This window comes from Rattus norvegicus, chromosome 15 (assembly GCF_036323735.1).
Source record: "Rattus norvegicus strain BN/NHsdMcwi chromosome 15, GRCr8, whole genome shotgun sequence".
Lineage (NCBI taxonomy): Eukaryota > Metazoa > Chordata > Mammalia > Rodentia > Muridae > Rattus > Rattus norvegicus.
The window spans coordinates 19,062,290-19,076,999 of NC_086033.1; the positions used below are offsets into that span (position 1 = coordinate 19,062,290).

Genomic DNA, 14,710 nt, shown 5'->3' on the forward strand with positions numbered 1-14,710 from the left:
CCTAAAATTATTTGAGAACCAAACCTAAAGGTTTGGAACAAGGGCCTCCAAATATTTTTTGGCATTTCAAGACAGGACAAAGGACATTTTTGGCTTTTGGCCAAGGATACAAATCAAGACCCCCTATCTCTAAATATTTTGTCCCATTTTGATCTTTCATTGTTATCATCCCCTACTATCTTAGTCAGGGTTTCTGTTGCTGTGACAAAATAAGTGTTTTGCTATTGTATGTGAGATACATTAACACATCATGTTTGTAATAACTAACACTGTTTCCTAGACTTGTAAGAGATCTAAAATTTGGGGGTTTGCTAACAATATGGCCTTTTTACCCTACTGAGTCAAAGATCCTAAACTTAGGAAAGCTGAGTTTATTCTCTCTCTCTCTCTCTCTCTCTCTCTCTCACACACACACACACATACACACACACACACACACACGTGTATAATTTTTCTCTGCAGTAATACTAGTTGTCCCTGGCTCTTTTATATATGTATAAGTCATCTGAGATATAAAGATTTTTTGAAACCACTTGACTGAAATGATGCCCTCCAATATTTACTAATCTTTTCCTGGCTTTGTGTTTATATGACTACTCTCCTTAGCAGATACAATCGAGAATGATCCACTAGATAGTTAATCAGAAATGTCTTTAGAAAATATTGTTCAAAGAAGAGATGAGGCAGATGGGAGAGAGTCGGGATTGAAATGAAGTCAGTGAGCATGGTAGAATTTGCCTGTAATTCCCACACGTGGGAAGGTGGAGATGGAGGGTTTCAATTTTGAGGCCAACCTAGTCTTGATGGCTAGACCATGTCTTAAACCACCAAAATGGAATCCCTTGTGCCAGCCTTCCAAAGGTCACTGAAAGTTAAGTGGTTACTGGAAACTCATACCAATAGTGGACACAGTGTATTCTGCTTATATTTGTTCCAGACATAAACATTTTCCATCCAACTCAAGATTTAAATGCTAAAACAGAAATGTAACTGACCTGGAAGTAATGAAGAGACCCCAAAGAGACTCTCGTGGGCCATCAGATTGTTCAATCATGGACCCCAAGGAATTTGAATTTCCCTCGAGAATCTCATCCTGAAGAGACAGAAATCCTAAACTCTGGACTAACCAGAATGGAAACTTTTCTCCCAGAAGGGGACTTTCAGCTTCTCAGACCATCTTGTAGGAGCACAGTCAAAATGGTGATGAGCCAGTGATGGGCAGGACAACACTTGACCAGAACCGCTAAGATACGCATAGCTCTGGCCTTCCACTACAACTGAAACCTCACATTGGGACTCTGGGTCAGGAATGGAAAACTGTATCTCTTTCTCCGTCTTCCCAGTGAAGCCACATTGAGAAGATCTTTTTGTGCTTTTCAATATTGATCTGGTTCTTTTTTTTTTTTTTTTTTTTTTTTGCTTCTTTTTTCGGAGCTGGGGACCGAACCCAGGGCCTTGCGCTTCCTAGGCAAGCGCTCTACCACTGAGCTAAATCCCCAACCCCTTGATCTGGTTCTTTTAATTTGCTCAAAAATAAGTGACCAAGCCTGGCTTGTCGGGCACTAACTGTGATCACAAAGGTAGTGACGTTATCATCTTCCCAGTCCCCAGCATCTTCATTCCCCGGTAGTTCCTGTTGACCCAACTTTCTGAGGTAGAACTGAAAGGGAAAACTGTGAGGACATGGGAAAAGGAGGGAGCCCCTCAGCCCAGAACCTGTCTGAAACATCTCAGCAGCTGTGAAGTAGGGATTCCAACGCCATTAACAGCATCTGCTCTGAAAGTTGCCTACACAGAGATAATATTCCTTTACATTAGCTGGTGCCATGCTGTAGGATGACGTCATACGGGTGAGGCAGGTACAAGATAGAACAAGGCCTGTCATTGGACGAGAAGGAAGGATGAGCAGGAGAAAAGTCTGAGAGAAGAGGAAGAGACTGGAATGGGAGGAAACTGGAGGAACGGGAAGGCAGAGAAGCCTCGGAGAGAGCTGCGGTGTTGGACCTAGCAGCCTTTTATTTTTTATAATTTTACAACAAACCATGCCACTTAGTGAAGCTCCTTCATTTTATTTACATGACGGTGGGAACTAAAAATCACAATAATTTTGCATTTCTGAAACTAAGACATTTTCCTGGGTCCTTGGTCGTTCCCTCTCCACCCTAGTTAAATCCTGTGCCTGCAAAGGGCATAATCCATTACCTGTGTTCCTTAATCCACACCCCCCATCCCACGCACACTTCCCATGGTCTCTGCCCTGCAGATAGACATCCTGTAAACAGACAAGACCGTAGGCTCCGATCTCACACCAGGCTCCTTCTGCAGGTTTTCCTCCCTGATAAAGATGTAACGTTGGCAGGCCACTCACCCCTGTGTCTGTTCTCCTCTTACCAACTGGACATCTGGTCCACACAGGAAGCAGAGATGGGGGCTATCCAATGGGAGTTTCCTTCTGCTCTATTTCCCTCCCAATTCTTGTACATCTGCCCCCCTTTGAGTGACTCTGACAAACAGCATCATTAGTATTGCTCTCCACCAAGCACCACTGACTGACTCAACTCTAGGTGAGTTTTGCAACTTTCTCCCCTCCTCTGGAAGCATTTTCTCTCTGATGGTCCATCAAGGACACCTCGGAAAGCCCCAGTGCCAGGTACAGTTTCTCAGGATCATACTGTCAATCCTCCTCCAGAGGATTTGTAAAGGCATCCCTTTCCTGTGGGTAAACACTCTGTCACTGAGCAGGATCTCTCAAGAGAAGAGGACGGTCTTCATTTTGGCCTGTGGGAAATATTTTTTCTCTCCTCTCCTCCCAGCCTCGGGCCAACGAGCCTCTAGACCAGCTATGGATGTCTCCTGAAAATGGATCAACGATGGGACTTAAAGACTCACATTCTACTGTGACACAGCATGGCTGCAGTGTTAGCTTATAGGTGAGTCCATTAGGCTCCTCCCAGGGCCCTAGCAACAGCTCATGTCATCATCTGCCACCATCACATCACCTGCTGCCAACACCAGGGGCAAGAGGTGCACCAGGTGTGGGCTGCTTATAAAAGGACTGCCCACTGTCATCTCCCATAGTGTCTCTCTCTCTCTCTCTCTCTCTCTCTCTCTCTCTCTCTCTCTCTCTCTCCCTCCCTCCCTCCCTCCCTCCCTCCCTCCCTCCCTCCCTACGTCCCCCTCTCTCTCCCTCCCTCCCCTCATGGCTTTTTCTCTGCCTTTACTTTTCCCCCAGGTCCTCACTTCTCTTCCTTCCCCTTACGCCCCCTTTGTACCAGACCTGTTGCATGGCAGAAGTACTGATAGGACACACCTTGGCATGGGCCCACCCAGTACCCCCTCACTCCATTATGTTTTATAATTCTTACTATCCCGGGACAATGATAACCACGGGCCAGAGGGTGGCACATTCAACTTCCAGGTTCGAAGGGACCTTTTGTTAACACACTGGAATATGGAGCAAGGCTTCCTACACTCAAGCCTTTATCTCTGCCCTCCCTCCCTTCCTTGCTAACTCCATCCCCGGTCACTGGTCCTCCAGAGATCGGTCCATCTTCTCAGGATGGCTGGTGAGGCTTTCTTGCCAAGCCAAAACTTCTTTAAAACAGAAGTAGTTTTGTAGCGTGTAATTCCAGTTCCAGGGGCTGTAGCACTATCTTCAGTGGGCGCCAGGTGGGCAAAACACTAATAATCATGAAATTAAAGTAATTGGGGTTTTTTTTTTTTTACTTTATGTAGTGACTCTCAGCCTTTTAGCTTTTACAATGAGTAGATGACACAGATTACAAGAAATCTGTAGGAAGACCTAGGACAGCGGGCCAGTACTAAGAAAACACAATGATGCAGAGCCACTGGGGAGGGTAGAGGCTAGGGTGCATCTTTTTATCTGGCAGACAGTGTGGACTTTGCAAGGGTTCTGCTACGAAGCACGAAGCACGGAATGGCCGGGAGCCAGTCGGTCAGTTTACTTTTCCCCTCTCTTTATCATTTGTGTTTTGGCTGAGTCGCACCGCAGGGTCGTGGGTTGGGGAGGCAGAGTGAGGTTGGAGTTTGGGTCTTAGGTGTGTGCCTTTCGGAGGTAGGGAGAGGGAGTGAAGAGGCAGGGGTAGAGGGGTTTTACAGACTAGAGAAGCAATTTAGAAATCAGAAGTTTGAACATTTAAAAAAGGCAACTCAGGGAGGGACGTCTTCAGTTGGAGGAGCAAAGGCCGAGGTTTACGGCTTGCAGCCGGGGGCCAGGCCAAACACCCACGTGGAAGGGAGCGGACTAGGGAGGGGCATAGGGAGCAGACAGGAATGTGCGTTTTCCACAGGGAAGTTCTCAGAGGGGAGGAGGGTGCACGTGGGTAGGAGTGGGTAACAGTGTAAAGATAGGAAACCTTAATGTGACTACCATGGAGAAGCTGGAACTCTTGTCATGTTAGAGCACCGGCTTTCACTACAGAGCTTTGGCTCCGGAAGAAAGCCTCACCAGCCATCCTGAGAAAAGTTTCTCTGGAGGACCAGTGACCAGGGATGGAGTTAGCAAGAAAGGAAGGGCAGAGATAAAGGCTTGAGTGTAGGAAACCTTGCTCCGTATTCCAGTGTAAAATACCATTTCTGTTATTTTAGATTTATTTAAACTATTTAAATTATATATACATAAAGTGTATCTATAGGAACATATGTCTACATATAAACACTGTAAGGTATTTTAATTTTTTTATTTTATTATTTGCACAGTATTTGTTTTCTGACTACCGAGGCCAGAAGAGGGCATCAGACGGTGAACTGGAATTCTGGACGGTTGTAAACTCCCATGTGAGTGACAGGAATTGAACCCCCAAAAAAAGAGTAATTGGTATTCTTCACCACTGAGCCGCCTCTCCAGCCCCCTAATGTTAAAACTATAACCTCCTCAGAGATACAGTTCTCTCTTACAGTATACTTAAGCTGTTTAACCATGCCTCGCCTGTACTTAAAACTATTAGCTATTTAGAATACAGTGTTCATGGTTTCTGTGTTACAAATATAGCTTATTAAGTTATAATTCAAAATATTAATGTTTTCAAGATTTTATAAGCAAAATTAAACATAAAAGCCATTAAATCAAAAATAAAGGAGTTATAAGTATAAAGTAGGTAGCTTGTTTAAAATAGTTAATAGAGGCTAAGGAGGGGCCTTCGCAGTGGACCTTGGTTTGACTCCCGCATGGCTGCTTACAACCATGTGTAATTCTAGTTCCAGGGGGTCCAATACCATCTTTTAGACTCAGTGAGCACCGGGCCCACAAGTGGTTCACAGTTGTATATGCAGGCAAAGCAGTAATAACCATGAAGCTAAAGTAAATGTTTTTTAAAAGTAACTAAATTTGGCATTAAAATACTTGTATAGAAAGTGATTAAACCATTATAGTACTGGCTTAATTATAATTCCTAAAGTCAAAATTCCGTTACATTGATGGGAAACTGATGCCTGATTCTCCATTGGCAATGGTAGGTTTTCTTAAATATTAACCTTGTTTGATCCTTGTAATAAATAAGGTACTTAAAACCTGTGGTCTGCTTTCTCTACATGCTGTCCATGTGTTCTTGTTCGGTGAAGCCTCCCTGAGCATTAAAGATTCTGTTGCACGGAAGGATTCATACTATAGTTAGGACATTCCTGTTAAACTGCATGATGATGATGGAATTTATGTTAGTGGGCAAAAACCCAGATCTGTTCATAGGTGTGGCACGTCATACAAAATTTCACTGTGCCTATGAACTTTCAGGTCTCTGGACTAACAAATAAACTACTGTCACTAATAAATTATTATGTTCCACAGAAAGTCCCTGAAAAGTTAAAAACCTATCCACATTAATCTGAAAAGATTCCCTCCTACCCAGAGGGGAAGTGCTGTATTTAGTATAAAAATAATGCTAATCTTGATTCTGATGAGACTCGGGTAAAGACAATATTAGGTCCCGTCTGTTGGTAATCGTTTACACAGGCCACCTGCCCTACCTAAACCACTTTGGGATGCCTATATTTAAATTACTCTATGTGGGGGGTGTGGGAGTCAATCTAGTGGAGGAAAAAGTGGTATGGAGAGTAAAAAAAAACCCTCTTGAGGAATCTTGATCGTGCCATGCACAGCTGGGATCTGAAATGGCTCCCTGCAAACCAGTGAGACAAAATAAAGGCACAAGCCCTGGGGAATGGCAGCTTCCCCTGTCTCCACGGTTACACCCCCCTCCCACAACCGACCCCCTCCTCTACAGAGCAATGGGCAGGCAAATTAGATTCAACAGGCATCGTGTGATGCCCCTTTTGGCCCTTGACTACGTAACTATACCCTTATTGGCGGAAAAGTTGTATGTAAGTTACTGTGGTGAAGAGTAAAAGTGATATCCGCGCTCCAGTGCTGGAGTCTGAGTTCTAGGGCATCTTTGTGGGCTCCGTCGCCACTCCCCCCACCTCGGGTCACGGTTCTGACAATTCTGGTCTAAACCGAGTACTCCCTCATCTGCTGTCTTTGTTTCTTTAAAACTCACTTTGTGGGGGTTGGGGATTTAGCTCAGTGGTAGAGCGCTTGCCTAGCAAACGCAAGGCCCTGGGTTCGGTCCCCAGCTCCGAAAAATAGAAAAAAAAAAAAAAAAAAACTCACTTTGTTTCTACAATTTCAGTATCAAATGTACTGTTTCTATACCAGATGCATGTAAAAAGTTCAGTGACATACATCCATATTGCCAAAACTTCAATAGGTCTAGAGATAAAATTTCAGGAGTCCAAAGTCAAAGGTATTGTGGGCGGCAACATTAGCCACTCTAATGGCCAATCTAGTACTCTCTTCTATATGCGATTTAATACACTGTGACAAAACTCAGAACTGCTTTAAAAGATTAGTTAAAGAGATTCACAACAATGAACCTTTCTTTACTCTCTGATGACTTCTCTAAAATTAAAAAAACAAACAAACGAAACAAAACAAAACCCACCGAATAAGCTACAAATCGTATGGATATGCCCTCCTCCGGCATGTTCTGCCATTAATTCTTTTCTTTACCTCAATCCAGGGGTTGCTCAGGCCTAATTTACCTGCAACATCATCTCTCCCCAAGCTCACAGTTCCCTTCCCCTCCCCCCCCCACACCTATATTTTGTTGGGATTCTAGTGACCCCTGCAGACCTTCCCTATGGCTGGCATCTCCTTTCTGGTCTCCTATTCTTACCACAGCTTCTGCTTCTGTCTGTCGGTTTGTCCATCGTCCCTGTTCTGCGTCGTCGTTTCCCCCACCGCCACCCCCATCCCCACCCCTCACGGTAAGTCTCTGGGTTCTCTGGAATATCTGGTTACTGATCACTGTGCCAAAATTCTCAGAACTGGGTTAGGGGCCCCCTAGCGGGCCTGAATGGAAGTGCATCGCCCTGGTGTACCGATTTCCCAAGGCTCTAGGATCTCTCTGAGTTCACTCATTTCCTACAAGCTAAACTAAAGCTTACAAAAACTTTTGTCTGCTCTCTCTCCTACTTTCAAGATGCAATTAGCCTATCAAAACTCTGTCTCTAGAGTACACTCCTCAATTTTGCCAACACAAATATTCTCCCCTCAGCTATCTTGTTCACAGTCTTAGACTTACGATAATGGAAATTAAGCCTTTTTCATAAAGCTGTTAGGTCACAATAACGTTAATCAAAAAGGGCTGCATAGAGAAACCCCGAGCACACTTCCTCACCCCTACTTACCTTTTATGGGTTACTGTGCCATCGGCCCACAGGACTAAAACGCCCAAGAATGTAAAAGCTGGAGGAACTAATTAACAGAGATCTAGAGAGCATCATTTGCTGTACTGTTTGCTATCCTGGCTACACCAATTTCAATTTCAATTTCTTATGGCCTGCTTCAATCTGCTGAGAGAGCCCCACCCCACCCCACCCCCATGTCCAATGCTTTGCTACACAGTTTCCTCAATTTTGCTAAATGTTCTGGGTCCAGTTCAGAGTCACCGAGCTCAACGGGCAAGTTTGTAAATAAGTCAGCAAACATTAGTGTTATAATGCTACTAATTCTTGTGATATTAAGGAGAAAAGAGGAAACTAATTAAGTAGAAGAAAGATACTTAAAAATGAAAAAGTGAAAATGTTTTTCATCAAACAAGCATGATATCTATATGAAGAGGGTTTTTTTGTTTGTTTGTTTGTTTTGTTTTGTTTTTCTAGAATGTTAAAGATGGAGCTCCGGAGCCAAGATGCAAAAAGCCTGAAAAAGTCGCACAAGGGCTGTAGAAGAAAGGGATGGTAACATGACTCCTCTAGAAAGGATGTAAAAGGCGAGGCTAAAGAATAATATGTTACCAAACACATTTTGCAGGCCATTGAATTTTCTAATATTAACTTCAACTGAATCTCTTTGTAAATTAACAAACTTCTGGTAAGTTATTTATCTGATGTTGGTTACATATTGAAGGAACAAAATTGTATGTCCTATCAAGATGTATTTTTAAAGATTTATTTATTTTATGCATATGAGTACACTGTTGCAGTCTTCAGACACACCAGAAGAGGGCATCAGATCTCATTACAGATGGTTGTGAGCCACCATGTGGTTGCTGGGATTTGAACTCAGGACCTCTGGAAGAGCAGTCAGTGCTCTTAACCACTGAGCCATCTCTCCAGCCCCCCAAGATGTATTTTTAAATATTTGGGTATTATTTATCCTTTATCTAAATATAAAGTTAGAAATACCAAACTGGGAACTGATCTTCTGGGTGTTCAATGACCACATTTAGAGACTTAGACCTATGTGGCCAGAATGTCTAAAAGGGACAATATTTTTAACTCTTGCATTCCGAGATCAACTAAGTCCAAGGGAACTATCCAGCATCTTTCAAATGTTCCTGCAGCTCTTTGCATCAGCTGTCCCCTTGTTCAAAGATAGCACAGAGACCCCCAAAACTGGGCTCTATCTGGTTACATTCTGCAAAGAGGGGAGCCAACACAGAGTGACATGTCTCAGTGCTTCCCAGAAAAGGTCCTGCCAACCTTGTGTGGGGCTGGGAAAGGCACCCTGGTCCCCAGTTGAGCTAAGGCTTGAAGGGAGAGTAGGTATGTTACCTAACTCCCCGGGGACCAGGACCCTGTCACTTGCCGCAGTCCTCTATAGATTTGTGGCCATCGGTCACATAAGGGCAATGCCCCAAGCACCTCCACAGGTGGAGGACATGACTACAGGTCACATAAGCTCAAGACAGATCTCCATTTTAATGAGATACCCAAAGGCCTGGAGGTTTAGCCAGTAAACTTCCCAGACATTACTCCCTGCAAATGGTGTTTAATCTTGGGCTCATCCTGAGAAGTGGGGTATGACAATAAATGACTTAAAACTATGGTGGGGAGCCACAGAGATGGCCTTCAGAGTCTCCCTTAGAAGGCTTCTCTGCTCCCAGTCACAGCCACCAAACCAAGATCAAGCCCATTGTAGTCAAGCCAAGGATTCTTCCCATGGGACCAGCCAGAGCTCCCCCCTTTTCCCCCTCAACCGCAGGCTAGATCCAGTCTGCCAGCCCCCCACTCTGTTCTCAGCTCTTCCACAGCTTCCAGAGGTGCCTGGTGCCCGAGAGCCTGAGAACCCGACAGCCCTGGCCTCCTTGCAGGCCTGGGACCCCCGAGCCAACTCCAGCTGTCCTACACCTCAGACTGTGCTTCCCCACCCCTGGAGCAGTATCGTCCTGCCTTCCCAAGTTGCTGAAACCTGTGGGGAGCAGACTCAGGACCCACAACCCTACAACATGGCCTTGACTCATCTCTACCAGATGACGTAACTGATTTAAAAAAAAAAAAAGACCCCCAAGGACTGGACTTTCTAGCGTCCTTGGCAACTTTTAAAATGTGGTCAATTCTGGCCACCTGCACAATCCTTAAACATCAAGAAGGAAAATATAATCAAAATTAAAATGGTTGATTATAATATAAACTGGGCGTTAAAAGACAAATGATCCAGGTCTTAAAGAGGTCCCCATTAAATCAACCCCGAGTACAAGCTACTGACATGGCAGGCTCAATAGTCCCAGCCTCCCCAGTTGCAATCAGATGAGAGGACACTTACGATCTTCCTAACTGTAAACAAAATACTAACGGTATATATGTTCCTGCTAATTCTGCTAACATTTCTTGCCACAAGCCATGTAGGAAAGGTTATGGCAAACACGTGAGCTCTCTAGAGATGACCTACAATTTTGCATGGCTGCAATGGGTAGGCTCTGCAGAGGCATGGACCCCAGAAACTTCATCCCGAGATTGCTTCTCACTGCTGATATGCCTTTCCTGCCACTGTTACATAGCTCAATGATTCTTGGGTATCAGCCACCCTAATGGGCAGATCTCCTGCAGATCAAATAAAGATGTACTTTCGTATAATAACACTGTTTAGATGTATTAATGACTTTATATAACTTCTGGTTTGATGCAAATTATTTCAGGAAGAAAGTTTAAGGAGATGGTTTTAGTTGTCTTGCCAGAAAGATATAATAAAGTTAGACTCAAGAATAGAAGGTGCCCCCTCCTCATAGAATGGTAAGTAAAGACTGTATAATAAGAGGTACACTCAGCTTTCATAAATTGCAATAAGAAGGAAACTAGGCTTGGGACAGATTTGTGACCAAGGAAAAACATTCATTCTAAGTCAGGTCCATGGATGAGGCCATAAGTGAGCACTATGATAAGGCAAGGTCATGTGAAACTGTTGCTTTGAACTTATAATGAGCTTACAGAATGAAGTGCTATTTTGAACTTGCTATCAACATCCTTCTGTGACTCCCTTTTGTATAACATTTTATCTGTGAGGTAATTTTATAAAGAACTTTTATCTAAGAAGCTTTTATAAAAAAAGCTGGGAGAAAAATAAAGTGTGGCTGTTGGGTCTCTCCTCCATTCACCAAATGTGTATCTATGCATATATGTCTGTGTGTCTGTCTGTGTGTCTGTCTGTATGTACAATATGAAACGTGTGTTATATATATTTGTGAAATTGCTTAAACAGGTATTCAGACCCAGCTGAATGTGTGTGTGTGTGTGTGTGTGTGTGTGTGTGTGTGTGTGTGTGTGTGTACCCTATTCTTTTCTTTCTCATCAGATACTTAAGAGTTAAAAGAGTTCAGGGTTTCTTGCTGGAGTTAGCACACCATGACAGAGACTGTCCAGGATGGAGACATCTCAGTAACCCACAGCATCTCTTTGTTAAAAAAAAAAAAGTTGTTCCCATTTCTCCTAAGCTTAGCCCTAGATTTCATTTGTGCATGACTGCTTTTCAGTTGGCCTTGGTGTGCATAATTATTCTATTATATCTGACTTTCCTATTTCTTTCTCCTTCTGCTCTGTTGGCTTCTGGGACACTAGATGTTCCTTGTTAATGATTCTTAAACAATTGGAAATTGAGGCATGGGGCACAGCACAGCACAGCCCTAATGGCCCAGGTGCATGTTGTGGGCTCTCATCTTGGAAACAATGCAATAACTGCACAATGGTAGTTCCAGATTAATGATTGACTTGCAAAGGAAGTTTGAAGAAGTTGTGAGAAAATGAAATAGGGCCAACATTGGGACCCTGAGAAAGATACAAGTTATTGAAGTTATGAAATAAGTTTGCATAACACTTGAGAGTGTTTCCTGAATAAGAACGTATAGAGTCCATAAAATCTTATACCAGTAAAACGAAGTCAAAACACTGGGACTCTGAGGAGAGTCAGTGTGTACGATGTGCAGAAGCAGAAAGCTAGCAGAACTGTTGCGTTAAGGTTGACTTCACTCTTTCTGGCCACTGCCTGGCAGCTTTGCCCATGTCATTTATCATTAGAGCTTCACAGGAAAACGCAGGTAGCTGACTTCAGAGGTCTGAGCTCTGAAATTAAGTCAAAAATTACATTTAAATAATGGTAAGTTTGTGATTATTTTGGCCACAGGCCTGGGAACAGGGGAAGCTTGAAATTCTGGGGAACAATTTTAATTCTTAATTCTTTGAGAGACGTGGGTTTTTTTTTTTTTTTAATTTGATTTGGCAATGATTATACAATGTCTTTTTTTTCCTACCTGCTTTTGGGAGTAACAATAATCGACTGGGGTGAAAGAGTGAGTGTGGAGTACGGGATGTGTGGTTAGGAGAGAGTGTAAGAAGAGATTGAGGTGAAAGTGTGAGTGAAAGGAGAATGAATGGGGTGTCGTATAGAGGTTGGACCGCAACGGTTTCTCACCTGGCATTCTCGACAGCCCCAGATAATTAAGTTTGCTCCCTTCAGCACTATTAGTGCTGACCCAGGAAATTGCCTGTCTCCGTTAGTGTGTGGAAATGAGAAGATGGAGGGTATGCTCGGCTGCCATCAGCACTGACTCTACACTCCAACTTGCTGCCTTCTCAGTTTGCCTGGATATTGAGCTGGCTTTCAACTAACCCGTTGGTTAGCCTTGAAGCTGACTCTCTTTCTTCATGGTAAGAATGAGCTACTGCCTTCTCAGTAGTCATGCTATTAACCTGTAGATCTTGTATATTCAGCCTCTATTTTAATCTTATCAACTGTTCTATTTGATCTACATTCAAGAGGCTCTGTGACCTTCTCTAACTCCATCCATATCGGTCCCTTTGATTGCCATCCAATACCCGAGAGCAAGAAGGAAGACCCTTCTTCTCTGTCTCGACTTCATCCAGAAGCAGCTAGATTGACTCAATACCTATCTTCTAAATAACTTTAAGTTCTCAACTCTTGAGAGGAAAATATTATGTAGCTAAAGAGATTAGCAGGCTTGGAGGCCACTGAGGAAAGGCTGCCAAGGACTAGCAAAGGGGTCCTCGGCTTGGAAAGGGGTTCTGAGGGAAGGGTTGTCTGGGAGTGGTGAAAGGAAAGATTCAAAGTCAGATTGTTAACTCAAGCTGACGGCTTAAGTTCTGCTCAAGACAGCTTCCAGACTGATCTCTGTCTGTCTGTCTGTCTGTCTGTCTGTCTGTCTGTCTGTCTCTCTCTCTCTCTCTCTCTCTCTGTGTGTGTGTGTGTGTGTGTGTGTGTGTGTGTGTGTGTGTGTTCTGTTCGAGACAGCTTTTCAGACTGCTCTCTTGTGTTCTTCTCTGCTCAAGACAGCTTTCTCTTGCTATTCTAAAAACTGTCTGGATAGCTTGTCTCTTGTAGATCAAAAGCCCATTTTTTTTAATCTATATATCAATTCAGTCTTTACCCCAGGTTCCCTTTTGATTATCCCATGAATCAGCATCCTGTGACCCTCTTGATTCTTAAGGAGAGAGAGCAAACACAAGCACAGACAATAAGGCTGCTGGGTGGTACCCCGCTCTGAAACTACCACTCCTACCATACTGGGCCTCACCCTAAACCTCTTCTTTCCCGGGCTAACCTTGAATTCACAAATCGACCCGCCTTTGTAAGCATAAACAAACTACTTAGCCGGGTGGAATCTTGCCCTGCAATCACCATTCCCTAAACCTATATCTCCTTGCTTAGTTTCTTTCAGACAAGCTAGCCCATAGTGCAGCTGCCTCTGTTCTTTTAGGTCTGTGAAGCTCCTTATAAAATTCATATTGCATCCTTATATTTTGCATAATTGAAATAATAAATATTTTCAAACTCATGCCTTCAGTGTTCTTTCCTACAGCCATAAGTGCTATCCTGAAGGTCACGGTGCTCTACCGTTTGGCTGAGACATTAGCCATCCCCTCGTCTCCAGGACTCATGCTGTCCCTGATTATCATGGAGTCATTAACCTTGACAGAGAGGACATTCCTTCAAAGGAGGAACATAAAGTTGTGTGTGCGTGTGTGTGTGTGTGTGTGTGTACATACATGCATGCATACATGCATACATACATACTGTAGAACTAGAGTTTCATAAAAGTTACTCATTGTCAGAACCCGAATGTGCAGAACTAGAGTTTCATAAAGGTTGCTCATTGTCAGAGTCTGATGTGCAGGGCTGGACGTGCCTGAGGGAGAGCCAGAGACAGGACTTGCCAAACCAGCTATCAGCCCCAAGGACACTGACCATCCTTCCTTCCCCAAGGACACCCTCCCCTTCCTTCACCCCCCTGAGTGAGATGAGCCACCCTACCTGCCTGCTGAGCTGCTAGATAACACATACTCCTTGCTGATGTCATTTCGCTCCGAAAGTAACCGTGCACCTTTTGAATTGACCAATCATGTGTAACCGCGCGAATGCCCCTTACCTCCCCTATATAAACCCCCGAGTTTGGAAGCTCGGGGTCGATTCCTCTGTCTCCTGTGTGAGATACGTGTCGACCCGGGATCCCGCTAAGACCCGGGATCTCGTTAATAAAGCTACCTCTTGCTGTTACATCAAGAATGGCTCCTCGTGATTCCTGGGGGCACCCCACCCTGCGATCGGAGCGAGAGACGTGGCTCCCTGTTTTGGGGTACGCTCTTTCATTTGGGGGCTCGTCCGGGATCGGAGCGTGACCCCCAGAACCCCGAATGCCACTTGGAGGTACTTTAGTGTGAGTGCTGGAAAGCGGCCACTGTGTGTGAGTGTGTGTGAATTAAGTCCTGTAGTCTGTGTTTTTCGGTACCGGTTTAAGGTCTTAGTGCACTGTCTGGGCAGATGAAGGATTCCTGCCCTGTGCACGAGAGTCTTAGTGCACTGTCTGGGCAGAAGAAGGTTTCCTGCCCTGTGCACGGGTGGAAGAAGGATTCCCGCCCTGTAGAAAGCTAGCTTGAGAGTGCACTGTCTGGGCAGAAGGAGGAT

At 44.2% G+C, this 14,710-nt stretch overlaps 1 long non-coding RNA gene across 1 annotated transcript; it reads left to right on the forward strand.

The window, feature by feature from the left end:
- Window positions 1-1,428: 1,428 nt before the first annotated feature.
- LOC120096930 (uncharacterized) lies at window positions 1,429-11,029 on the forward strand. The gene is made up of 3 exons (XR_005493874.2): window positions 1,429-2,930; window positions 4,720-4,797; window positions 8,179-11,029. It is a non-coding gene; the product is annotated as an uncharacterized LOC120096930 (long non-coding RNA).
- Window positions 11,030-14,710: the final 3,681 nt, after the last annotated feature.